This window comes from Cavia porcellus, unplaced genomic scaffold (genome assembly GCF_034190915.1).
Source record: "Cavia porcellus strain 051 isolate PalLab524CR breed Dunkin Hartley unplaced genomic scaffold, mCavPor4.1 scaffold_10, whole genome shotgun sequence".
Taxonomy (NCBI): Eukaryota; Metazoa; Chordata; class Mammalia; order Rodentia; family Caviidae; genus Cavia; species Cavia porcellus.
This window is the reverse complement of record NW_026947493.1, coordinates 60,320,491-60,346,381: the sequence shown is the minus strand read 5'-3', so window position 1 is coordinate 60,346,381 and position 25,891 is coordinate 60,320,491. Positions and strand designations below refer to the sequence as shown.

Sequence of the window (25,891 nt, the reverse complement as noted above, 5' to 3'; positions counted from 1 at the left end):
ATTTCAGATCTTCTCCTGCCTGCTTCTTTTCCCTTTAGATAAATTATTTCAAGGGGTCCTGTAACTCCTTATAATTTATAATCTGTTATTTCTACCTCTCCTAGTTAATTAAACACAAATACATAGTTAGATCCTAAATATCAATAATGTTCTGTTTCCTCTCATAGGTGACTCCTGAGCGATTGTAAAACTAGCCAAAATAATTAGACAACAGAGGGAAAGGATGGTACTTAGTTTCATATACCAAATATTATAAAGAATTTCCCTTTGGTTTTGAAATATCTACATTTTGATTTTAGAATTGCCACTTTCTAAAGGTAGAACTCTGGTAAATTATTTAATGTCATCATCAAAATTAAGACAATTACATTTAGCACACATCATTACTGATAGTTGAGAGAAAAGGAAGATCTTTTAAGAAGTTTTCAGTAGAAATTATTTTGTTGATAGCATGAGTCCTTGTTTGACCCATGGTCAGATTGAGTAGAGCATGATTGTGTTGGGGAAACCTGCAGTCAGAGCAATGAAAATCAATTTGCAAGGAATTAAGGGCATTCTGACAAAGACCGTATCTCAATTAGAGGATTCAGACACACAGCACTTGACTCAGTAAGGAAGCTAGCTTTCAGACGGTAGGATTTTATTTTCAATTCTCAGTGATGGAGCATCTCATTTTTACTGAGCTCAGGTCTACCTATCTATTGAGGAAACTGCAAGATATTTTGATGATAACTTTCAAAAGGCTAGTGAAATTTGAACTATTTTTGTTAAGGGGACTCTAATTATACCATAGGTGCCGAAATCTGTGAGAAATTAATTACATCTGCAAAAGGACATGTTAAATATATTTTACATTTGCTCCCTTAATGTATAAGGTAAGCATTTCCTTAGAAATTATTCTGTATGCTTCATTACTTTAATATAATTTTTGCTAAAAACTACAAAAAATTATAGTTTCTATTTTGTTTTGATCTACAAAATTACTAGGTTTAGGTGGTCACCACACACACACACACACACACACACACACACACACACATACACATACACACACATCAAAGGAGATTGATGAACATCTCAAACATATTACTGCTCTTGCCTGAAAACCCTACACTCAAACCCTGAAGATGCAGAATACAGAATTTTAATGTATTTTCAAGTTTTGAGTGGACAAAAGTGGAAGAAATCAGGACATTAAGTTGACTATTCACAAAACATCTAATGCAGTTACAGTAAGTTAGTAATGTAACAAAATCTTGAAATAAAAACTATACCAAAGAGAAAGATGGCAGTCTTTGTTAAAGGCTTAGTTATGTCTTCTCAAAAATGCATTTAAATCCTGTCTTCTGGGACAAAAAAAAAATATGGCTTTTTGGAGAGAGGGTCTTCAAAGAGATCATTAAGGTAACATAAGGCCAAATGGGTGGGCCTTAATCCAATATGACTGATGCCCTAAAAAATCTACATAGGATACAGGCCCACTCAAAGGAAACACCGTGTAAAGGTGCAGGGGGAAGAGAGCCATCTGTAAACTGAGGAAAGAGACCCCAGAGTGTGATCAACACTGATACTGTTCTAGCTATCATAGCTGAGAGAAAATATCTGTTTTTTGAGGGACCCTATCAGATAACCATAGCCCTCTACAGCAAACAACTTCTCAGGAGGCTCACACAAAGAAGGGAGGAACAGAACTTTTTCTTCCATATGCATTGTGCTCATAGGTTTTAAAGCATCGCCGTACCTGTTATCCTATGTGCTCATGACAATCCCAGGTATCAGATGAAGAGGTTAAGGCAGAGAGAAAACCAGTGGCTTGCCTTGCTCCTTAGAGACTAAGCTCCTTGGTTTCATTGTAGATTCAGCAGCTAAGCTTGGTGATTGTGAGGTGACATACACAAATTTGTTTTCACTGCTCTACCCCAACACCTACATTTATTGGTAGGAAGACTGCAAATAGATGAAATATCTGAGATCCACCCAGCAGGAAACAGTCTGAGAAGGCCAGAAGCTAGGTCTTCAAATACTGGGTCCCCTAGGTTTTTCGTACTACTTCATGGGAGAAAGATACACACTTCCTTTAAAGGCCCAGGGTCATTATTGGATTCCCTCTCCTCTCATCATCAAAGAGATTCCAAAGGGAAAATAAGTGGTTAGCTACACATTTTACAACTTTTGGAAGAAATCTGTAATAATACAAAGGTAAGTTTCTATTTCAATGACTTTCATTTTTGTTCCTAATGAGAAAGAAAAACCCAACTTCCATATGACAAAAATAAACAAATTAAATTACAGGTAATTACACTCTCCATCTACATTATTATACCCTTTTGGAAAGGCAACTGATTTTCTACAAAAAGAGTGATCATCTAAAAAAATCTACTGAGAATGGAGTTGGGAGCATGTGGACATTTGTACAAAAACAGAATTTTGGGGGGAGCAAGAAGTTCTAATAAGAATTTTTAAAAACTTAATTTACAACTTACTGTGTAAAGCCTACTTCATACCACTGAATGTCTTTAGGGGCTATTTGATAGAGATCTATTTTACTTTTTAATGAATTTTGGAACTGAAATTATATTCTTTTCTTTAAATATTACATCAAATTCTGACTGCTCTCAAAGTGTGACACTTTTATTTGAGTAACAATTACCTTCATTTCACAAGGGATGAAAAGCAGTTGCCACTGTGGAGCGAGAAAGAATGAAAATTCAAAAGGTCAAGTTACTAGTTACTGACCGGAAGGATCTGGAACTTTTCAGATGTCAAAATGTGACTCCCATAAAGAATATTTTGGATCAGACAATACTTCCTCACTAAAGTCACTCCAGACACTGGAACAGAGTATTGTATCATCATTCTCTCTCTATTTCCTAGCATCTATCTATCTATCTATCTATCTATCTATCTATCTCCACCATTTATATGTCATGCACCTATCTAAAATATACATCTATATATTTCCTGTGTATTTTATCTGTATATCAACTTTTGGTTCACAAAATTTTCCCCATCTGAAAGTTCTTAAAGTGAAAAACTATCCATAAATAAAATATGTGTGAAAAGCAGAATTGCTGTTTTTAGCTCAACTCTCCCAACTTCTGATAAGTGACTCATTGTCTCTCACCTTCATGAAATATAAAGCTAAGGGATGAAGAAGCTAAGGATGAACAATCTGTGACCAAAAAAGAACAATAAAAATTTTAGAAATAGTGCCTAATTGTCCTAACTTTTCCATCAGAATCTTCTCTTAGTCTTTTAACATACTTGATTTTCATTTACAAAATGAAATCATCCAGAAGAAATCAAACACAGCCAGAGATTCCCAGAGGGCAAAGGGAGGGTCTCAGTATGAAGACATGTTTCTGATGCACATTTAACAAGTGCATGGCTTCTTGTGTGAGAATCTCTCGGAGAATTGGTGCCTGGCTTCTGGCATGAGGCTCAGAGATTCCAACTGATTTCCAGATGCTTGTGAGATTCCAAGTGACCTCCATCAGTGAAGGAACCTAGCAAAAAGCCCGAAACCTAGACCTCAAATGTACTCTCTATGATAATACTTAGACTGTAATGAGACATAAAACACTAACTGACAACTCTTCAAAAATGAAAAGAAAGGGACCTTGGGTGAAAAACCCCAGAAGAGAAGCCAGAACTTTCACGCCAACCACCACCTGAGATTTGGTCTTTTCTGCCAAGTTGCTGTGACAGAATGAGATTCTCTCCGCCTTAGGAGAGAGCCACTGTTGCTCTTCTGCTCCTCCAGCCAGCACACGAGCTGAAAACACCTGTTGGTTCTTTATTTAGCAATAGACTACTCTGCAATCTACTATTCTCAATTATCCTCTCTATTTTTACCCCTGCAAGAAGCTAGGAATCCTTGGTTCATTCGCTGACCTGCGTCCTGTCCTTTCATTGGTTCCACTCCATCTATACTGTGACTCCATCAATAAATACAGGTATTTTAGTGCAGTGGCTTGATGTTTTTGGATGAATTCTCTTTTTTAAGATATCTGCCTACTTTTAAAATTCTCCTTTATTTAACATTGTCTCAGACACATCTCTCTTGGGAGTTCAGGCTTTAACTAGTTCACAGTTCATTGAACATCTCAAATTAGCTTGGTTTCTCTTCTGTCTAAGGGTTTTATGCCAAAAAATTACTTTATTAATACCCAAAAGCTCTTGGAAATTATGAGGACTTATTACCAAACATCTTAATCAGCAAATAGTTAAAGCAAAATCAAAATCCTAAGGATACTTGATGGCAGTTACTGGATTAATGATCGTCTCATCAGAGTTTTCAGCTCATATTTCTCTCCTCAATTTTGGACTCATATGTATAACCATCGTGTTGGTATTTCCTCCCGTTTGCTTCCAAGACCTTTTTTTTTAAGCTCAGCTCTTCTCCAAGTTTTGCACAGTACTGAAATTCCATGCCAGACAATCAGGTACTCAAAGCAAGAATTCTGATGCTTTGTACATTTATTTATATGATGATGATAAGCAGAAAAAAAATTTGTTCTGATGTAAGAAGGCTTAAATGAAGGCAATGCTATATTATTTGAAAGAAATAAGAACTATGAAAGAAATATGGAAGTCTTCTAAATAATTTGAACCGTCTAAAGCATTATTTGATAAAAGTAAAATGCTGACTGCATGTATAATTTTAATAGTTTTACTAGCTACATTTTGTGTAAAAACAAACAGGTATAATTTTAGCTTTTTTGTATATATTTATGATACATAGTAATCACATTTCTCTTGAGGAATTGGTATATATATTTATCATCTTATAATGAATTTAAATAATATATTTGCAATATAATTTTGACAATAATCAATACAAAAATAATTTTTATTCTTATTTTTGTACTGAGTATTAGACATTAGCTATATAATTTACATTTGCAGTGCATCACAACTTGTACTAGCTATACTATATTTCAAGTCTTCAATAACTGCCTATAGCTAATGATTACCATAGTGGATAAAATTTTTAAATCACCCTAATCAAACTCTGGTTTGAGAAAAACTATAAAAACCCGAATTTTTCTAAAATGGACAGTATTTGCATATAATCTATCCACATCCTTTAAATCATTTCTAGATCACCTATAATAACTACTACAATATAAATTCTATATAAATATATTTTACATTATATTAGGGAAAATGCCAAGAAAAAATCTGTACGTGTCAGTAAAAAGACGTTCTTTTTCAAATGTTTTTTAAAAGTATTTAATAAGTCTACAGTTCTGGAACCCACAGACACAGGGGGACAGAACTTATTAATCCATACAACTTGATATGTGATACAAAGAACATTGAAACCAACAGGAAGAGACTTTGACATTTCATTTGTCATACTGAAAATTCTCAGTCTGTTCATGGGGCAAAATAAACTGCCTACTTACTTTTTATGATGATAAACACCAGATTAAAGTAAGCTTACAATTATAAAGTCAATATAAAAACAGGATAATATTTTTGTATCATTTTCATGGGGAAAAGATGTATTTAAGACGCAAGATATGCATATCAAATTGATAATTATAATACTATAATCAGAGGTCTCTTCTTTACAAAAAATATTGTAGGTGAGGTCGACAGAATGGAAGAAGATATCAGTAACATCTTAAACAGTCAAGGAATTCCAATCTTAACAGAAAACTCTTACAAATCAAAAAAAAAGAAAGAAAGAAAGAAAATAGACAAGCATTAGAAGTTATCATCACACAAATAAAAGAACACTCATACAAGATCTTCAAACTTATCAGTAATCAAAATACAAAGTAAACAACAATAAAATAGCACTTGATCAAATTAGCAAAATTAAAACATTTGGATACCTTCCAATACTGATGAGACCTAATAAACTGGAAGCTTCTTGCATTATTGTTGAAAAGAAAAAGACTGGAGCCATTCTAAAGAACAACCTGACAATATAGTACCTAAAGAAACCCAGCTGCAAAAGCCTTGTGACCCAGAAGTCCATTCTTGGGTGTAAGTTTCAGAGAAATGCTTTCAAAGCCTATTATGGGACATTTGCAAGGACATTTACTGCAGATTATTTGTGTTCCCTAGAAATTGCAGGCAATTTATGTAACAAAACACTACATGTGAACATGTAAAATTTTTACAAATATCATACTTTAGAAAGATGATTACCTATCCAAAAAGCATATGACTATCAGAGAAGTGAGGTCAAGAATAAAGATTTTTAAAAGAGACAAGGGATAGATACTGACTGCACTGAGAAAGATGGGTCACCATAAAATGAGAGTAAGATATACAGTTTTGAGATTCAGAGAACTCATTATAACAAAAATTACTAAAAATCATAACTAATAGCTATTTAGACATACAAGAAGGTAATGCAGAGATAAGTAAGCATTGGTGTGTTTGGGTGATAAAATATTGGGAACTTTTCCTTCTGTTGTTATAATGTTGTTAGTGTTACAGTTTTCTTTAAATACAAGTAAAGACAATATAAGGAAAACCTTAACACTGTTGATTTCTATGAGAACTAAATAGCTTCAAAAGACAGCAGATGAGCAAAATAAAATGCCATTGTGGGTGTCAGGGATTATGCAGTAAACCGTGTATTTTCACAATGTCGAGAGCCTTGGCTACTGGCAGACCTCCACCACCTCATCAGTCCCAAAGCTTAATGCTGGAATCTACCACATACAAATGGTGATTGAGTTATACAATTAATGTTTAAATTTTTAAAAATGTATTGCAGGGAAAGGCACACTGCTGTTCATCTCCCTGAAAATACTCCCCTTGCTTCAAACACTTAGCCCCTCAATCTTGACACTTTGTGAGGCAGTTCTGGGTGTCTTCAGGTTATGACACCTTGTGGCTGCCTCAAAGTCCTGAATCAGTTTTAAAAGTTTATCTTTCATGGCCATGTTGATTTTGGGGAAAACCGATGCATCTCAACAGGTGAAATCCAGTGACAAGGTTGACTACCTTTGTATTGAATGGCCCTCAGCGGCTCTATTCACAGTATTGTTTAAATTTATACCTCACAAAGGCACAAAAGAACTTCCAGAAATGCTAAGAAAATGACAAGAATAATAAGTGTTCAAAACCAGAATGGTACTTGCAGGGAAACTAATGACAATGTGTTTTCTGTTGTAAAAAAAAATGTTTTTAATTCAGGGTATATTGTAGTGATCAATTTTATATGCTGTATCTCAGCTTTAAACTTTGACATTGATGAGGTGATGAAGATCTACTTCAATAGTCATTGGCCAGAAGATCTCGGCACTGTGAAGATATAGGATCTTTTGCACAACCCCTACACCACTAGTAGCATATGCCTCATTTTTCACTGTAAACCCCCAAAATACATACAGACTTGCTTGAATTGGCTACCATCTGTTTCCTTATTAGCCACACATAGAACAAACTTATTTAGTTTACCATAGAGAACATGTGACACACTGTACATTTCATGTTTTTCTGCTTCTTCTTCCTTCTGACCAGTCTCAGTTCCTGAACATACAAATCTCTGTTTACCATCAGCAGGGCATTCTGATTTTAGAGTGACCTTCCTTTTGGCATCAGAAGCAGGTTTTTCTTATGGTTACTCCACTTTGGCTGTCATTAATTCATGCCTTTTCTAGGAGTGGTCAATCCTGACAGACAGAAGTCAGTATTTCCATGTGGTGGCCTGGCACAAGCACCCGCACACTTTCATAATGCTCTAGAGGCCACTTTTAGACCCCCATGTTTATGACCAATTTGTAAATCCCAAACTGTCTTGAGCATACCTACTGTTCTTTGGTTTTCAAGTCTTGAAGAACAGACGCATTTTTTTTTTTTTTTTAAAGGAAAGGACTCTCTGGCCCATTATTTCCTTCACTCTGCTATTCTGATATCAAAACTGTTGGGTAAACCTGAGTTTAAAACCGGAGGACTGAGCTGGAGAACTGTTTCCACCTTATTGCTGTTGTCCTCTTTGAGAGTTAGTTAACTTTCCTGTCTCTAGGTTTCTACATGAGTGAATTGGAGAAAATAACAGTGATTGTCTCATAAATTTGAGGTGAGGACTAAGAAAATGAAGCAAAGACTTGCTGAATTTTTCCTCTTACTACTGTATTCCAAAATTCCTCTTAATACTGTATTCCAAAACTTCTGGAGTTTGAGCTAGGCTTGCAGCACTCTATCCCTATAGTGGTTGATTAAGGGTCATCAGTCTGTTCTTTAACATCAAATTTCCATTACCTAAAGGACAAATGTCTTTCATTCGTATTCCAAACACTAGGATTCATTGTGTCTCTAACTACCTTCCTCCAATCATTAGTTGGGACCAGAGTTTTCATGGATTACAATTTTTAGTCTCTTGTTTCTCTTTGCTCAACTCTTCTGTCAAGAGGTTCTTCTCCTCAATACCCCCACTCTCTGGCAAGGCAAACATAATATAAGAAAGAGAATGGTAGGAGAGAGAGAACATGAACCCAGTCATAAAAGGAGCACAGATAACATCCTTATAGACTCTGTAATGATGTCAATAACAGGTTATAATTAGAATCTTTTTTATTGGATATATGTTAATGTGTCAATGAGGAAAAGATTGTATGTAGTATCATAGGTGAATGAAGAGTGAGAAAAATTTTTGAGAAATTACAAAGCTATGTTTGGTTCCAGAAAACTGAAAGGTAGACATTCAATATAATCATCTTGTTTAAAATATAGTCATACAAGTTCCATGTCATTTAGATGCACCCAGACATAAAATCTGGAACTGAATGGTAAAACTAAGCAACATATGGTACAACTGAAAAAAAGCTAGTGTCCTTACAGAGAGACAAAAAAGAAAATAATTAAAGAGAAGACATGGAATAATTCCAAAGAAAACACAGTTTCTACAAAAGTTTATGTAATCTGCCTTGTATTCTTGAAAGCAAAGCTCTAAGGCCTGTTAGTGACACTTCAGCCCAAACCACAGTGCGAATCTGCTATCCACCAACTCCTGGGAACTGTACAGAACAGCTGTGATGTACATGGGAGGCTCCTGTCCTTGTGTATATAAGACGATAACAGGATAAGAGGTACAATCTTCATAATTTAGAATTCGGATCTGTTAGTGAATCTTAGTAAGTTTTAATCACTCCTAATATTTCTTGTATTTATAAAGTTACTATAAATACTAGTCTTATGTTTATTTACTTGCTAATTTTGCTAGTAATTAACAGGGGCATTTGCCACCAGATGCCAGAGAAGATAAAATGTGGAGTTTTATACTCGGTTGTTTAGAGAGCACGTATTCCAGCAGGTTGTCTTATCCTTAGGGGAAACCTGCTCAGGTCCTAAGATTAGAAATTTATATTCAGTAAACCAGGCTCTGAAACAAACTATCTAAAATGTAAAACAGTTGATATCACTTCATTCTGGAATCTAGTACAAGATGGAATTGGATATGCGAAGATCCAACTTACATTTTTTTTTATTAATGTAGTAAAAAAGGCTGAATGTTGTCCTAGAATCATGGATTCCTCGGCCTATCAGTAGTCAAACTTTCAGAAATATGCATATCCTTACTTATGCCAGCATATACTCTCCAACCAACCTGTTGAACTTCAATGTTCATAGATAACTTTTGTAAATACGGAGTGTATACCCACTAACACTTTTGTACTTACTCCAGTTAATAATAAATTACAAAATCTGGGGTCCTAGTAGAAAGACCTCATTTATTAAGGAAGATCCAAAATAGAGCCATAGAACTGCTTCCAGAGACAGGAAGGGGCAAGGGTTGAATCAAGAATAGGCATCCCTGTTGTATATATTTGTAAAAGAGGAAAGTTTATGATCACCAAAATAAAAATGACATCAAAGAACCATGATCCTGTGAGCTATAATCATATCTCAGGACAACAACATCATTATAATTATCTAAAAATTTGTGGAAATATGATTAAATGTGTACAAAATGTGTAGACCTGAAACTTTTTGTTAAGTGGAAATACATTTCACAATAGCAAGCTCAAGCAGTGGTGAAATTTCTGTTATATTAAGATAACCTTTAGACAAAGCCAATGTTGTCAAAATCAAGGAACTCTTTTTTAAACCTAGGTAGGACAAGTAAATAAGAAGTTCCAAGAGCTCATATTACATATCAAAATCAAACAAATCAAGTTTGGTGCTAACTTGACTAAATCTGTATGAATCAAATCATAATATCTTCATTAAAAATGTTGAGGAGAGTTTTTTTCTTTCATCTCTTGAATTTTTTTATGCTATTTTTAAGAGATCATCAAGACTAGGAATTAGTTCAACTAGAGTTTTCACAAACATGCAGTGAAGTTGTGAAGCATTATTGAAATATGTTGATGCCATTTTGAGGGTTTGCCTAGCAATCATGGAATTTTATGTATGTATACTTGTATTTGTATATATGTATCTTATGTATGTCCATGTATATGCATGCATATACATGTATTTATATGAAATATTCTCAGATGAAGCCAATATTTTGATCTTAAAAACAACAAATAACGAATCAAAGGCCTAACACAATGTTTGTATAGGGAAAAATTAAATCTAAATTCCAAGCCTTTGCATATTAATGCTCTATAGTTCAAAGAGCGTATGTCAGGATCCAGAATACTTTAGTTGAATGAAGGCAAGAGACTAAGAATTCTCACTGTTGAGTACCTTTCCTTATCAGCAAATCTTTTCAGGTAATGAATCCTTAGCTTATTATTTAGTTTTGCCACCTAAGATATTTCTTTTACCCTCTGGTCAAGTGTCTGGTTGCATTTGTTTTAGCACTTTGACTGCAGTGTCATTGTGTGTCACTAAGTAGCCAAGGGTCAACATGTTTTAAAGGCTATGGGAGGTTTCTACCATCTGGGCAACATAATAGAAGAAATCTAAACCAATGAATGTGCTATAAATATTTGATATTTGTGGAAAAAAAATTGTAGAAGTTTGGCCTTCTCTGAGTCTTTTTGGAAGGATGTATGTTTTAAAGAAGAGCTATGCATACCCAAATTCTAATTCTACTTTAAAGATGGTGGCTTTCAATATTCCACACCTGTGCTCTTGTTTGTATGTGATTGCTATTAAAATTTCAAGGTGAAGGACATCACTGACTCTTGTCATTGTAAAGTGTGTACCCTGAATACCATCTCTGTCTTGGAAGTTTCTGACAGTACAACAGCACGTGTTATTATAAACTGAGAGCATTAACAAAGACTACAATGCCAGCGTTTGTAGAGCAAAGAACATTTTTAAAGATGTTACAACAGAACACAATAGGCTGAGTCTCCAGGGGAGTAACTTGTTACCAAGAATCTGAAAGCTAAAGGTAACATCATAAAGCTAAGTCTGTTGCTTCAGTATTACAAATGACAGACACTTAGAATTCTTCTCGCTAGCTGGCAATCCTTCTTTTGCATTCCAATGAGCTACTTCCTTATTCATTGCATGTGCACCTCCATTGCCATGGTCAGATTTTTATTACTTTTTATTGTAGTTACAACATTTAATGTGAAATCTACCCTTGCAGTGAATTTTGAAATACACAGTACTGTACTGTTAATTACAGGTGTGATGTACAGATGATCTCTAGAGCTTACTCGTCTTGTTTGACTGAAATTTTATACATATTTCCTCCTAGGCCCTGGCAAGCACCATTCCATATTCTGCTCTGTGATTACTTTATAGATCTCATATAAGTCGAATCATGCAGTATTTGGCTTGTTTCACTTAGCAATATTCTCAAGTTTCATCTGTGTTAAAACATATGGCAGGATTTCTCCTTTACTTGAACTGAGTAATATTTCACTGTATGTATGTATCACATTTTATTTACTTGTTTATCTGTTGATGAACACATAGATTGTGTTCATGTCTTGGAAATTAGGACCGTACTGCAATGAGGTAGCTATTACCATTCTTAAAATGAGATAATCAACTCATTGAAAGCCCCGATTAATACCACCCCGCCAGGAACTGGGGATGTTAGAAATTTAAATCATTCATTTAAGAAATTTGAATCAAATATTTAGAAGACTGGTTCATATTTAGAAGTTTGAGTTTATCTGTGCTTGCCTTGGCAGCATAAATACTAAAAGTTTGATTTTATCTTGACCAAGATTACATACTAGAGTCCTGTGGAACACTTCTGATTTCAAGGATAAAAGACCATGGTTCAATTTTATTAGACTATAACTTGTACACAAATAATGAGACCATTTTTATCTGCTGTTTTTGAGCCTGAGGGCAACTTGCATACAAAAAGTTCTTGTCTGAAATGACTCCTGTGACAAGGAATGGGGAGGAATATAAGGTAGGAAAGGAAGGAGAAAGAGTCAACAGAAATATGCATCAGTAATGCCAACGCCATAACAGTGAGAGTTCAGTTTTGCCAGGACCGCCTGAAAAGTGTACCTGGTATGGCTCTAGAACTATTGTCTGCAGCAATCAAAGTCAGACAGAATTTTTTATTAGATTATTGGACCATTGACCAAGATTTGTTCTCAAGGTTGTGAACTTCCTCAGAGTTTAAAGCTATCTGTCTACCCACTAAACAAGATCCTGCCCACTGCTGGGGTCTGTAGACTCGCAGGACAGAACACAGTGACAGGCAGCACACAGGAAGCCTCTAATCAGTGGACTAATTAATAATCACATACCCTTAATCCCAGTTGAAGTTTATGTAGGTTTACCCGCAGTAGCCACAACTAAAATCAAGGGTGATGAACTACAGGATAAATATGTGCACCAGAGGCATCTAAAATATCTATTTTCAGGATATGAACTAATTTAGGACTAGAATGCCACTCAGTAATATTTTTAGACTCATAAATTTAAGTATAAATAACAGGCTATAAATTCACACAAATACATTTTTTACTGATCTTTCTCTGTAGAAAACAAAGGTAATAGAATTATGTGTAGGTGGCCCTATTGTATGATTCATTTGTTATAAACATGTAGTCGGCACTCAATTACAAAGCTAAGGCTAATAAATGAATAATTCTCTTTAGAGAAGGAACAAAATCTTCTATTTCTATAACATCCCATTTATTAAATGTTGAATATTTAAAACTCCAGGCCCAAAATTACACAGAAAATGATTTAAATCATTTGTTAGAAACTTTGAAATAGTATAACTGACATTTTTAATATACTTTATACTCTTCGCATTACTTTCTATTCTCAGGCTTGTTTTATTACTTATTAGGGCTTTAAGGAGTATGTTAAGATTGTCTGGAACTTTCAAAACTGAAATCTTTCATATATTTTTGAGATATGCACTCTTTTTATCTATTTTACTTCATCACAATGCATGTTAAGATATATGAGATAATTTAACTTATTAATAGGAGTTACTAATATTTAGATTAAAAGAATTTCTTTTATTTTTTGTGTTATTTAGAATTTTCCAGATGTTCTATAGCTCTTACATATAATTTTATAATAACTATCGTACAGTATATGTTTTAAGCCAAACTAAAAAGAAAATAGCATCATTTTTTAACTCAAATGTGAAACACAATGATTTTCATGAAAAGTGCCATAAGATAGCTTATATATGTATAAAACTCCTTTTGCCCTAGTTAATTTTATCATTGATAAGTCAAAATACCTGATGTCTAAAGTTAAGGGAGGAAAGGTTTAATTAGCTCACAGTTTGCAGAGGTTTCAGTCTATAATCTGCTGGCTCCAAGGCACAGCGGCATGGCACACAGGCATTGCAGAACAAAAACAGTTCATGGCAGGCAGAAGGGAGCAAAGCAAGCAGGTTACCGTAGCAGTTTCTTTCTACCCCTTTTATACCTTATCTAGGCCCTGGGGTTAAGGCGATGGCAAACCAATCAGTGGACTAATTAATAATCACATGCCCTTAATCCCAGCATCACATATTCTAGGTTCAGCCACCTCTGAAAAAGCCCCATCTGTAACTGCATGAGGCCTTGGGTGGACATCTAGACACAAACCACAACAATCATAATAAAAAGTAACAACTGTTGAGCTATCTACTGAGTTAGCTCCTTTTCCATTTACCAGAGATGTTGATATTTTTGATTTGGAGACAAAAAGATCCAAGAAGTGCTAAGTAACATGTGTAAAGACAGGAAACCAAGGGACAATAAAGATTACATTTCTTTCTCCCAAGAAAAAAAGACCTAACCCCAGGCAGGAATGTGGAAAGAATCCCAAAGTCCTCCTGACCTTAATTTTGACTACATAGGAACAAAGATAGCACTATACCATTGTATAGTATTGCTACTTCATAGCATACCTGACTGGGTTGGTGACAGCCTTATAGTTTCTGGAAACATGTATACTATATTCTCCAGTTAGGAATGTTCTGTTTGTATTATTTTATATTTCTCCTTTTGTGCAGATGGAAAGTTCCAGAAACGTACTGAAAATATTTTAACTGAAGGAGTTGTAGAACCCATTCATCATAACTGCTGCAGTCTCGCCAAACCAGAGACAAGACTGACACACAATGCTGATAATCACATCAGGCTCACTTCTTACCAGAATCCATGTCCATCTTTATATTGCTATCCCTGAATTATTTTCCTGTTTTTTTTTTTTTAATTTTCTGGAGACACCTGAGATTGGTCAACGTTCATTGCATTTTTAGAACTATAGCCTTTACTATCTATTATTGGCTTTTCTCCAAGACTGGCTATCCTTTTCTGGGCAATATGTTACTTTCAATAACAACCACATAGACCCTTTTGTTTGTAAGAAATTTTTGTTTTACTTTGTATGAAGAAAAAATGGCACAACAGAAATAACAAATAAGTGACAAAGTCAAGTTCTGATAACCAGCCCTTACTATGATTGATTATTGAAATGATGCCTAATCTTATTCTCTGCTTCCTATTTGAGTTTGCACTAACCAAATAGTCCCTCACTTTCTGATTTCCTTACCAAGTAGTGTTGTGACTTATATCTAGATGTCCCTGAAAGCCTCATGGCCTCATAGGCAGGGCATTGGAAGAAGACTGAATTGTGAAGGCTGTACAGACAGGTGAGTTGCTGTTAGGAGGCTGGGTCTGATCAGAAGAGATGTTTCACTGGGGATGATTTAGAGGGGTTTATCTCTCTTCCAGACTACTCCCTTCTCCTTCTGCTTCCTGGTCTTCATAGGGTAAGAACATTTTCCTCCACCATGCCCCTTTGCTATCCAATTCTGCAAGGAACAAGATGACCGCGAACTGTAACTGTGGACCAAAATTAATTTCTCTTCCTTTAAACTGTGGGTATCAGATATTGTGTCTCATAAAAAATAAAGTAAATGAGACAGATACAAATGCAAAGTCTCTCCTATTTGAAGTTTTTACTAGGGCTAGAAATATAGCAAGACAAGTACGCCCTGTGTTGTCATTTGTGTATAAGATGACCACGCCCATCAAATCCTCATGCAGTTATAAGTGGAACTTTCCAGAGGTGGCTGGATCTAGTGTGTGACACGAGGACTGATTCATGGTGCAATGGTAGGATTAAGGGTGTGTGATTAGTAACTTGATCCATTGGTTGGTTTGACACCTGCCCAAGGTTAGCTAGCTGTCTTAGTTACCTTTTACTCTTGTTGCTGAGACAAAATACCTGATGCTCAAGGTTAGGGAAGGAAAGGTTTATCTCTTACAGTTTTTGGAGGCTTCAGTCCATATTCAGTTGGCTCCAAGGCAGTGTGGCATGGTGGAGCTGCAGTTCATGGCAGCCGCAAACTGCAAGACACAAACCGGCAAGAGAGAGAGACATACCTTCTTCCTGCCATTACATCATATCCTGGCTCCACCGGGGTATAGATGAAACACTCACACCACCAATCCAAGCACAAGACAATGAACCAATTACAAACGCTAGATTTGGCCCAGTCCATAATTCATGAGGCTTGAGGGCCACTGACATAAACCATGACATTCCACCTCGAGTCCCAAAGACTCATAACCATCCTTTATACAAAAGACATTTAGTCCATCTCCAAGAGTTGCCAAAGTCCTAATATTTCAAGCCCTGATTTTTCCAAGATCTATGGCAAACTCTTAACTGTAACCCTCCGTACAAATGAAACAAGGTTAAACATTTCCAAAATGCAAAGGCACAAGATAAACATTTTCATTCCAAATGTTACAAACAGGAAAGTACAAATCATTGGAAACAAAGCAAGTCCAATATCCAGCAGGGCAAACATTAAGTCCTAGAGTTCCACGCTCAGCATTTGAAGCAATCTGATTGTAAACTCCAAAAGGCTGGTGTGATTTTATCCCCACAGAACTTTCAGGGATTTCAGCTCCCACAGCTTCTCTCTTAAGCACTCTCTGCTTGGTTTTTGCAGCTTTCCTTGGATGATCCATGATCCTGGCATTTTCAAACTTCTGGGGTCTCCAATGCACCTTTGGCCTCACCCTTACATCTTTACATACTGCCCTCTTAGCGCCACATTGCTTGGTCTGCCAGGCCTTTTGCAATCGAGGTGGAAGCTGTCTTACCCTCAGAATTTGTGCATTTTCCTAAATGGCATGGCACCTAAAATCAGTACCATGTGGATGCTGCCAAGGTTTGCTGCCAGCTGGAGCAGTAGCCAGACTTTTCTCTCTCTTGGCTGTAGGGGACGAGTGCCAGGATTGCTAGGCTCTGTGAACCTGAATGTGAGGAAAAGCTCTATGTTGCCACCAACCTGGAACCTGGTGTGGCTGCTGCCATTTTGAAACCTCATATGGCTGCCACTACTTTGGAACCTCATGTGGCCCCTGTCACCATTCTGGAGCATGATGCTCTGCAGCTTTCTCCTCTGAGCAAAGTCTTTCACTTTTGCAACTTCGAGACTGCAAAAGAAGGGGACCCGCTGCTTCCTGGGATGTCCCTTAGCTATCTTTTTAATTTCTCTGTTCCTTCTTATTGAAGTCTTAGCTCTGTCTTTACTGGAGTCCACAGCTTTACTGGAGTTTTCCTTCTGGCCATATAGACAGCATTTCAAATTATCATGCTGGGCTCTTTGCTCTTGATTTGCAACACAAATCTGCTAAAAGCCCCCAACAATAGCCAAGCCACAGCCTTAACATTCCACTGCCTTGAAATGCCTTCTCCTGGACTAATCAGTGTACCACCCTTAATCCTAGTCTCAGGCAAAGTCTCTGGACATGAGCAAACTGTAGACAAACTTTCTGCCAAGCTATGGCATACATCAACTGGAGTCCAACAACCAATGCAGTCCTTATTCCCAGCAGACACCTCCTGAGCCTGGTCTTCACTGGTAGGCTTTTTATCAGCCTACTTTCTGATCTCCTGAGCTCCAACCAGAATCTCCTCTACAGAACAGCATAAACAGCATAAACAGTTCTATGCGTATGCATATATAGCTCTATGCATTTAGGTGACATCTTTGAACCTTCCCAAACTTTGCCTGCAAGCCATTTCCAAAGGCTCTTGAACCATATGGTCAGGTACAGTCACAGTACCCCATTCCTCTGGTACCAAATTCTTAGTTACTTTTTACTCTCGTTGCTGAGACAAAACACTTGGTGTCCAAAGTTAGGGAAGGAAAGGTTTACTTCTTACAGTTCTTGTAGATTTCAGTCCATAGTCAGTTGGCTCCAAGACAGGGTGGCATGGCAGAGCCACAGTCCATGGCAGCTGCAAACCACAAGGCACAAACCAACAAGAGAGAGAGAGAGACATACCTTCTTCCAGCCATTACATCATATCCTGGCTCCACCCCAGGACAGGTGAAATACTCACACCACCAATCCAAGGGCTAGACAACAAACCAATCACGAATGCTAGATCTGACTCAGTCCAAAATTCATGAGGCTTCGGGGCCATTGACCTAAGCCATGACAGTAACCTAGGTAGAATAAAAGTTGCAGAAAGAAATTGCTGTTGTCACTTGTGGGACACTTGCTTGCTTTTTATGTCTTCTGCCTGTCATGAGCTCTTTCTTCTGTGTGACACCCTTCCTTGACGTGCTGCCTTGAAGTCAGCACCCAAGAACTGAAACCTCTACAAAGTGTGACTAAATAAACGTTTCCCCTTTTAACTTTGGGTGCTAGGTATTTTGTCTCAGCAACAAGAAAAGTAAGTAAGATAGCCTATGATTTTTATTGTGTAATGTATCACTCTGTGAATCTCTATACTGGATAATACAGAGATCCTGATTAATTCCCAGTCCCATCCAACAGTGTATGCTCCTTAGATATGATATGGCTTCCTATTAGAGCAGAGTTTCTCATCTCTGGTGCTACTGACATGTCAGGCTGGATTATTTCTTGTTTATGGAAAAGCATTTTAGAATATGCATTCTAGGATGCTTAGCTGCCTCCTTGGCCTTTATCTATTACTAATTCACTCTCTACCTTGACCAACTGTGACAATGAAAAACATGATCAAACTTGTAAGAAGTCTCCTTGAAAGAGGGGTAAAAACCACCCTTAATTTGAGATTGGAAACCACTGCTGTAGAAAATTTTTAAAAATTTTAATTATATGTTTATTCATGTGATTATAAGTAAGTATTGTTTCTTCTCCTAGACTATAAATTGCATAGGTGTAGGGAGCATCTCTAGTCTAAAACAAAACAAACTTCCTTATACATAATAGCCACTTATTAAATATGAATTAACTTAATGAATAATGTGGCTTATTATATGAATTGTTGCAGTAATGGAAATGACCTAGGATTAGTTAATGTCTATATCAATACTTCATGCCAAAAATATCTATTCTGATTATGCTACAAAGGTGACACTTAAAAGCACTATCTAAAACACATGACATTTTTGGAGATACTACATAACTCATTTTTTAAATATTATTTGAAAATCTACATATATAAAATTCTCATAGTTCAAAATTACTTCAGACTATTTCTTCATAAATTATCTTTGAATGAAGGTGTAAGAGTCTATCTGGTGCTATGGTTTATATCTAACCTCATGTACTCATAGATGGGGCTATTTGAGGGTGACTGGTACAGGGGGGCATAATACTTATCAGTAGATGAGTTTATTGCTAACTGTGATGTTAGGAAGTGAAGCCTGCCCAGAGGAAGTAGGTCACTGGGGCTGTGAACTGCAGGGCCATATTTCTCTCCCTTCTCCCTTGATCTTTCAGTGCTTCTGGCTGCCATGCCATGAGCTGGCTTTCTATTTTCCATCACACCCCTCTGCCATGACACCCTGCCTTAAAGCCTTTTGACCATGGATTGAAACCTCCACAATCTGTGAGCCAAAATAAACCTTTCCTCTTTTAAATTGTGAGTATATGGTATTGTATTTCAAAGAGTTAACTAAGACATTTGTTAATACCAATATCAAAGCAATCGATTAACTCTCAACATAGCTTATTAGTAAATTTATTAAGATTTTGAAAAACAAATTACAAACTATAAATGTGTATGTATACTATAAAAGTACAAAGACTTCAAATTATACCTTAATGCCGAAATCTACTGCATAATCTTAGGAGTCTTAAGGTTTGATGCTCTATTGAATTCAGGTGATCTTAGAAGATAAAACATCTCCCTCACCCATCATTATCAATGAACCTTACAGTAATTATGAGCCGATAATTTAAACAAGGGTTGGCAGTAACCAAGAAAATCCATTTTAATTGAAATTTAGAGAACAAGACTGGAAGAGGAAAAAAGACACCAAAGATATAAAACCCTATGATTTCAGCATGCCTTGGCCATCTTGCCTGGGATTAGAGATGACATGGTTCATACTTTGAGAACTTCAGTTACGTGACAGTTACAGGTCATTTGCAGGTATTACTCATGCTTACTTCCCAGGCTTTCTTTTACCAACCTGTTGGTCTAGGTGACATAAATTCTGTTGGTCTAGGAGACATAACACAAGTAAGTGTTATACCTACTTCTATCCAATGTAGTATAATTGTCACACTACTAGGCATGAAGAAGTGTCAAATAATGTCAAGATGTTGTCATTGCAATAATGAAATTGTCAACCTATTTCTTTTTCACACAAGACAAATCCAGGTGAAGAGAGCAGTGTTTGCTAATGTCAGTCATAGGATACTATGGAAGTAGAAATTGAGTTTTAAAAATCTCCAAAAAATGATTGTAGCAAAACAACGAAAGTACAGACCAGGTTTTGTTTCTAGAGGATATTAAAAATCTAGGTAGTTTTTTTCAGCATGTTAAGATTTAAACGTCAAACTAAATATCATTTTGGGATACATCTTGAAGGAAAAACAAAACAGAGGGAAAGGAGATTGCAGAAACATCCTTAAGGTTGTTCTTGAGACATTTACCACTACACAATATATGATGTTCTGTTTCTCTAAATCAATAAGCATCAAAGCTCTCACACAAAAATATTCTCAGAGGAGGAAAAAAGAAAAACTAGTGTGATATATAAAGGCAGCGATCTGCAATGAAATAACTTTTTTCTTATCCTCACTTCTCTGTCAATCAACTAATCAACAGTTAGCAGATGAACATATGATTAATACACCCACTGATAGACTGGCACTTTACTTTTTTCTGCATTTTGCATTCTTCATGTTTCTAAGAAGGGAGGCTTTCAGTGTCTCAAAGCGGGCAGGACTGAGCTGGGCACTGAGCACTTGCTGTGTGCTTCATAATTTACATAGTTATCATACTGAATTCTCATAGCAACTTTATGACTTTGACACTAACATTAACCCACATTTTAGAAAGGAAATTGAAGCACATTGTGCTAAGTCATATCCTTAGCCCTTAATGCATAATATAGAGACACAGAGGTAGGCTGGCTCCCAGTCCTACGCTTAGCTATGGTGCAACTAATCTTTGTCTGGTCATCTGCCTTTCTATCTGCACTCACAGGTTCTTGAACTTTCAAAATGTCACTCTGGCTGCCTATTTAACTGCCTATCTCTTAAGCAACTTGGAGGCATGGCTTTTTTTTCCTCTCATAACCATATTTTTAGTGCCTAACATGTTGCCTGATATATAATACATGAATGAGAAATGTTTCCAATTAATAATTTTCCTGACTGGGGACTTGGCTTGGTGGTTCAAGCACCTGCTTGGTGAGCTTGAGGTTGTGAGTTCAATCCCTGGTACCAAAAAAAAAAAAAAAAAAAAAAGAAGAAGAAGAAGAAGAAGAAGAAGAAGAAAAAGAATATTAATAATTTTCCTTCTAATGATAATAAAAGTGAAGACATTTGGGTCCGGGATTTAGCTCAGCAGCACAAGCACTTGCTTGGCAAGTGCAAAGTCATGAGTTCAATCCCCACTACCAAACAAATAAATAAAATAAAAGTGAAGATGTTTAAGAATCAACCCACCTAGGTTGAAACTTCGGTGCTGAACCCTGATTTTTGGCCAATCACTAACCTCTTGATAACCATTTCATTGGGATAATAATAGTGCCAGCTTCATAGTATCACTGTCTAAGTTAAATGTTAGAATTTGAGACATAAAACTGGGTGTGGTGGCACACTCCTGAAATGCCAGAATGAGGCAGGAGGATCACTGTGAGTTTGAGGCCGTCCTGTGCTGCGTAGTAGTTCAAAGCTAGCTTGAACTGCATGGTGAGAGTCTGTCTCAATAACAAACAAACAAACAAAGACTTAGAGAAAGAAAACTGTGTTTTGCAGGTGACTAACAACCTAATTTAGAGGAATTCAATTCATAGTCTTCTTTCTTGAAGAAGTCAATACAATGATTTTTTTTTAAAAATTAAAAAGCTCCACTCTTTTGAAGGTCTATTAATATTTAAAGGAGTGGTCATCTGCTGCACAATTTTAATCCTAATTTCTCTTGAGGTGGAGGCAAGAGGACCATGTGAGTTTAATGCCTGGCCACAGATGGAAATCCCATTTCCAATAAATTCAAAAAGTTAGCACATGTGAATATTCAAGAATGTTAATACATGAATATTCTTTACAATTTAGCTAAAAATAGAAGTTCATATACTAGACAAATATTATCCTCACTATATCTTGTGCTTTAGAATTGTGGTTAATAACTTTAGAAAATAACCATTTATGAATCTTAAAGTACTAACTCTAACTCAAAGAGGGTGACCATAAGAAAAACTTTTAAGCATTAGAGAAAAATACATACATTCTGGTCTTCCTCCTAGAGAATCCAATTCCTTGGAACTGAAGTGGGAACAAGACGTTTGCATGATATTCTGCTGTGTGTGTGTGTGTGTGTGTGTGTGTGTGTGTGTGTGTGTGTGTATTTTAATCTGGATGCCATTAATTTAAAAGAGTTCCAGCCGGGCATGCTGTTGCACACCTGTAATCCCAGCACTCAGAGGCTGAGGCAGGAGGATCGTTGCAAGTTCGAGACCAGTTTGAGCTACAAAGTGAGCTCAGGGCCAGCTTGACTCGCATGACAAGACAAGACAAGACAAGACAAAAAAAAAAAAAAAAAAAGAGTTCCATTCCAGGTAGCTACATTCTACTCCCCTCCTTGACTTTTCTAGGAATATAGCAGCAGCCAGGCCCCATCTGAGAGATCATGCTGCCACACACCATCCCGGATTAACTGATAGTGTTCCTCTTTCCTGAGAGGAGTTGCTGCTAACTCCACTGAGCTCCTTCTGCTCAGTAACTAAATTTTGAAGAATTAAAAAATATTTTATTAGAATATTAGGGACTTAATATTCATTTTATTACTAAATAGTTACTGTGGTTAAAATTATTAGCACATCTTTTGGTGAATACTTTAAACAAAGTAGTAAATTATTTTCTCTAAATAATAAAGATACATTACTATGTATACGTCTCAAAAATAAACTTATTTTTCCTAATTCTTATTCATTTTATAAGAATTCTTAGAAGAAAGTGTTATTTTACTGCTTTGTGGATTAAGAAACCAACTACGAGACAACTGAACAACTTGCTCCAGGTGAGCTTGGGTTCACATCTAGATTTCTGAAGGTATGTCCAGAGTTGTCTCCCATTCATTGACAAATAAGGTATTTTTCTCTTCTGCAGGGGAAAAATATATCCCACTATTTTTTAAAGTTTTATCAATCTATCATAACATTTTCAGTAATCCTACTTGTGCAGAGGCAGTCAGCCTGTTTTGTTAGAAGAACGCCACAGCCCCCATAACGAGTAGGCAGTGAAAATTGGCAGCACAGGCCAGAGTCTGATTTAGTCAAACATCAATCCACTTGTAAAAGTCCTTGAAAAACAAAAAATGTCTTTAACATTTTGACAAGCAGCGGAGAGGAGGCCCTCTTGAAGGTTACATGAGCTTTCTTCCCACAGTTCACAGTATTCTACTTCACACCTCTACTTTAGTTTGTCCTTTCTTTTGATCATTTTAATGAACTTGAAAATGCGCTTTCCCCTGTATGGCAGATGGAACGCTGAGTAGCCCTCAGGTAGCCCACACTGGCCAGTGACCTCTCATTCTGGGTTAGGCGATCTTCTCATCTGACTCAAGTTGCTGCCAACAGGAAGGGGAGCATTTGCATTCTGTGATCTGGCAGCTTCTCTCAAGGCAGCCACTGCTCCGACACCTGCTCTGACCTTTTTGTGTCTCCTCTTCAGAGCCTTTCCCTTCTGTCCTTCAGCTAAGCAAGACCAGAGGATGTCTCCTCAAAACACGTGGCTGGCAGTTTCTGACCCACTTTTTAAAAGTATAGGTAGGAATGAGGTGACTTAGTGACTGAGATAATTTTCCAGCTATGTTCTGTTTTTACTGATTCTTTTATTTAGTGCATGTTTTTTAGGGCAGTTATGTTCCAAATATTCTGTGAAGCATAAAGAATGATTAATAACCAGCTCTTTGCCCTAGAAAAGCTGGCCAAGAGAGGATTTATAACACGGCCTGAGAGAGGTGTGTTCAGGGAATGTGGGAGCACAGAGAAGTCTCCCTGTTCCCAGCTCTGGGAGTGGGGTGCAGGGAGAGGCAGCGAGAACACGTCCTGTGGAGATGACTTCTGAGATACATATTAAGAAATAGCCCAGCACTTGCCGAGGATGTGTTAGACAATGAGGACATTGTGAGCTGAGAATCTGAAGAAGACGAGTGCATCTGAGTGCATGGGATGTCAAGTGTGTAAAGATCCGTGTATGTGTGTGCAGTGGTGTGTGCTGGGGAGCAGAAGAGGCTCCGTTCAGCTCTGTGTGTTTGGCGTGTGGAGAGGGTGCAGTGAAGAGCAGCAGAGGCCGGAAGGAAGGAAGTGAGGGCTGCTGCGATGCTCCAGCCACTGTTAACTACGTTCATTCATTGTGTCACCAGGGAGCAGCACGGAAATGCACGGAAGGAAACTGCGCTCCTCGCTGCTAAGCCCTCAAAAGTAAAGAGCAACCAACCCTCCTTGGGATCCTTTGCAGCTCCTGACCAAAAGCTTCCTGGACTTTGGTTTTTCACACTATGGCATGAAGGCTCTGGGATGGACTGCCTCAGTCTGACTCCTGCTTCCAGATGCAGCGTCCTTAAGTCAAGGCCAAGTACACAACTCCATGCCCAGTGTCCTGGTTTAGGAGATAATGACTTTTATATTTGAGTTACCTGGTACGTTGACACTTGTGAAAACTTAGAACTTTAGCATAAAAGATGAAGTCAGGGAATGTGTATTATTATTGTAGTTAGTATTATTACTATAAAGATGTATCCTGAACCTAATAGTTTAGGATTTTCCAGTATACTCTATAATGTATACTGTAAAAAGGATTTTTATAGGTTTAGAGAAAGAAACAGTTATGGTTAGACCATCACATTATAACTATGTAAGCATTTTGTGCCCCATTTTCTCATATTGATAATGCAAAGTCCATGAATTTCTATAATTCATATAATTGTTTAAGAGTTAAATGAAAAGAAATAGTTAAGACTTTATAGCACATAATACAAAGTATCTGATATAGATATAAAATATGAAATAAATATTCCATTTTTCTTTTATGGAAACAAATATTTATTGTATATTTTGAAGGATAATGAATATAAATAAAGCATATATAACTTTTTGATGAGTTCTACAAAATGGTATGCAAATTGAATAAATACTTTATCAGAAGCAACAAAGTGGAAGAATTTTTAGAGCCTTGGATTTTTGCTAGCTACATAGTTATACTGAATGAAATGTTAAATGTCTTAGACAGTTTTCTGTTGGTATTACCAAACACCTGAGACTTAGTAATTTTTAAAGAAAAGAGGTTTACTTGGCTCATGGTTTTGAAGACTGAAAATTCAAATAGCACAGTGCCTTTTCTGGAAAGGGACACTGGTTGCATCTCATCATGGTGGAATGGCCAGTCTTGCTCTTTCATTACAATTCACTCTGTTGAGAACTAACTCAGGATTCCATAAAAACTACCTTAATCCCTTCCAACAACAGCACCTTGGAAGACAATGATCTCCTATTTCTTGATAGTTTTAGTACCTCTTGACCTGGCCATGCTGAAGACCATGATTACAACACATGAACCCTTAGAAGACAAACCACATCCAAACTGCACCAATGGGAATAACAATATAAAACATCAGGATATACATGTGGAGGGTGGGGAGGAAATCCTGAGTCAATACAAAGCAAATGGATGGAGAGGTACAAAGCAATTTAAAAGGAGGGATGGTGTGGTAGATTAACAAATAGTCAATTTGTAATACCCATCTAACTGAATCAGCATGGTGCTGGGTGTCGAAGGCCCACCCGAGGATTGTTGCCAACAGCATAAAAGGAGAACTGGAGGGGAAAATGGTGCGCTGTTGTTCTTGCTGGAGAAGCTTGTCATGTTGGCTTTCCTGATGTGAACTTGGCTGTTCTCATAGTCAGAGGAGCTCAGGGGCTTGTGGTCACTGAGAATGACTACAGTTCTCTTCAGGGGAGCTCTGGTTCTTTCTTGGAGCATCACTTCCTGGCTCCAGGACAGGTCCCTCAGCATGCTGACACAGAGCCTTTGTCTCACTGGTGCAGACTTTCTGGCTTCTA

The 25,891-nt window shown here is 36.9% G+C and overlaps 1 long non-coding RNA gene across 1 annotated transcript; it reads left to right on the top strand.

Moving 5' to 3' along the window:
• Positions 1-3,868: 3,868 nt before the first annotated feature.
• Positions 3,869-24,925, top strand: LOC106025820 (uncharacterized). The gene is made up of 2 exons (XR_001199383.2): positions 3,869-3,956; positions 24,196-24,925. It is a non-coding gene; the product is annotated as an uncharacterized LOC106025820 (long non-coding RNA).
• The last annotated feature ends 966 nt before the right edge of the window (positions 24,926-25,891 follow it).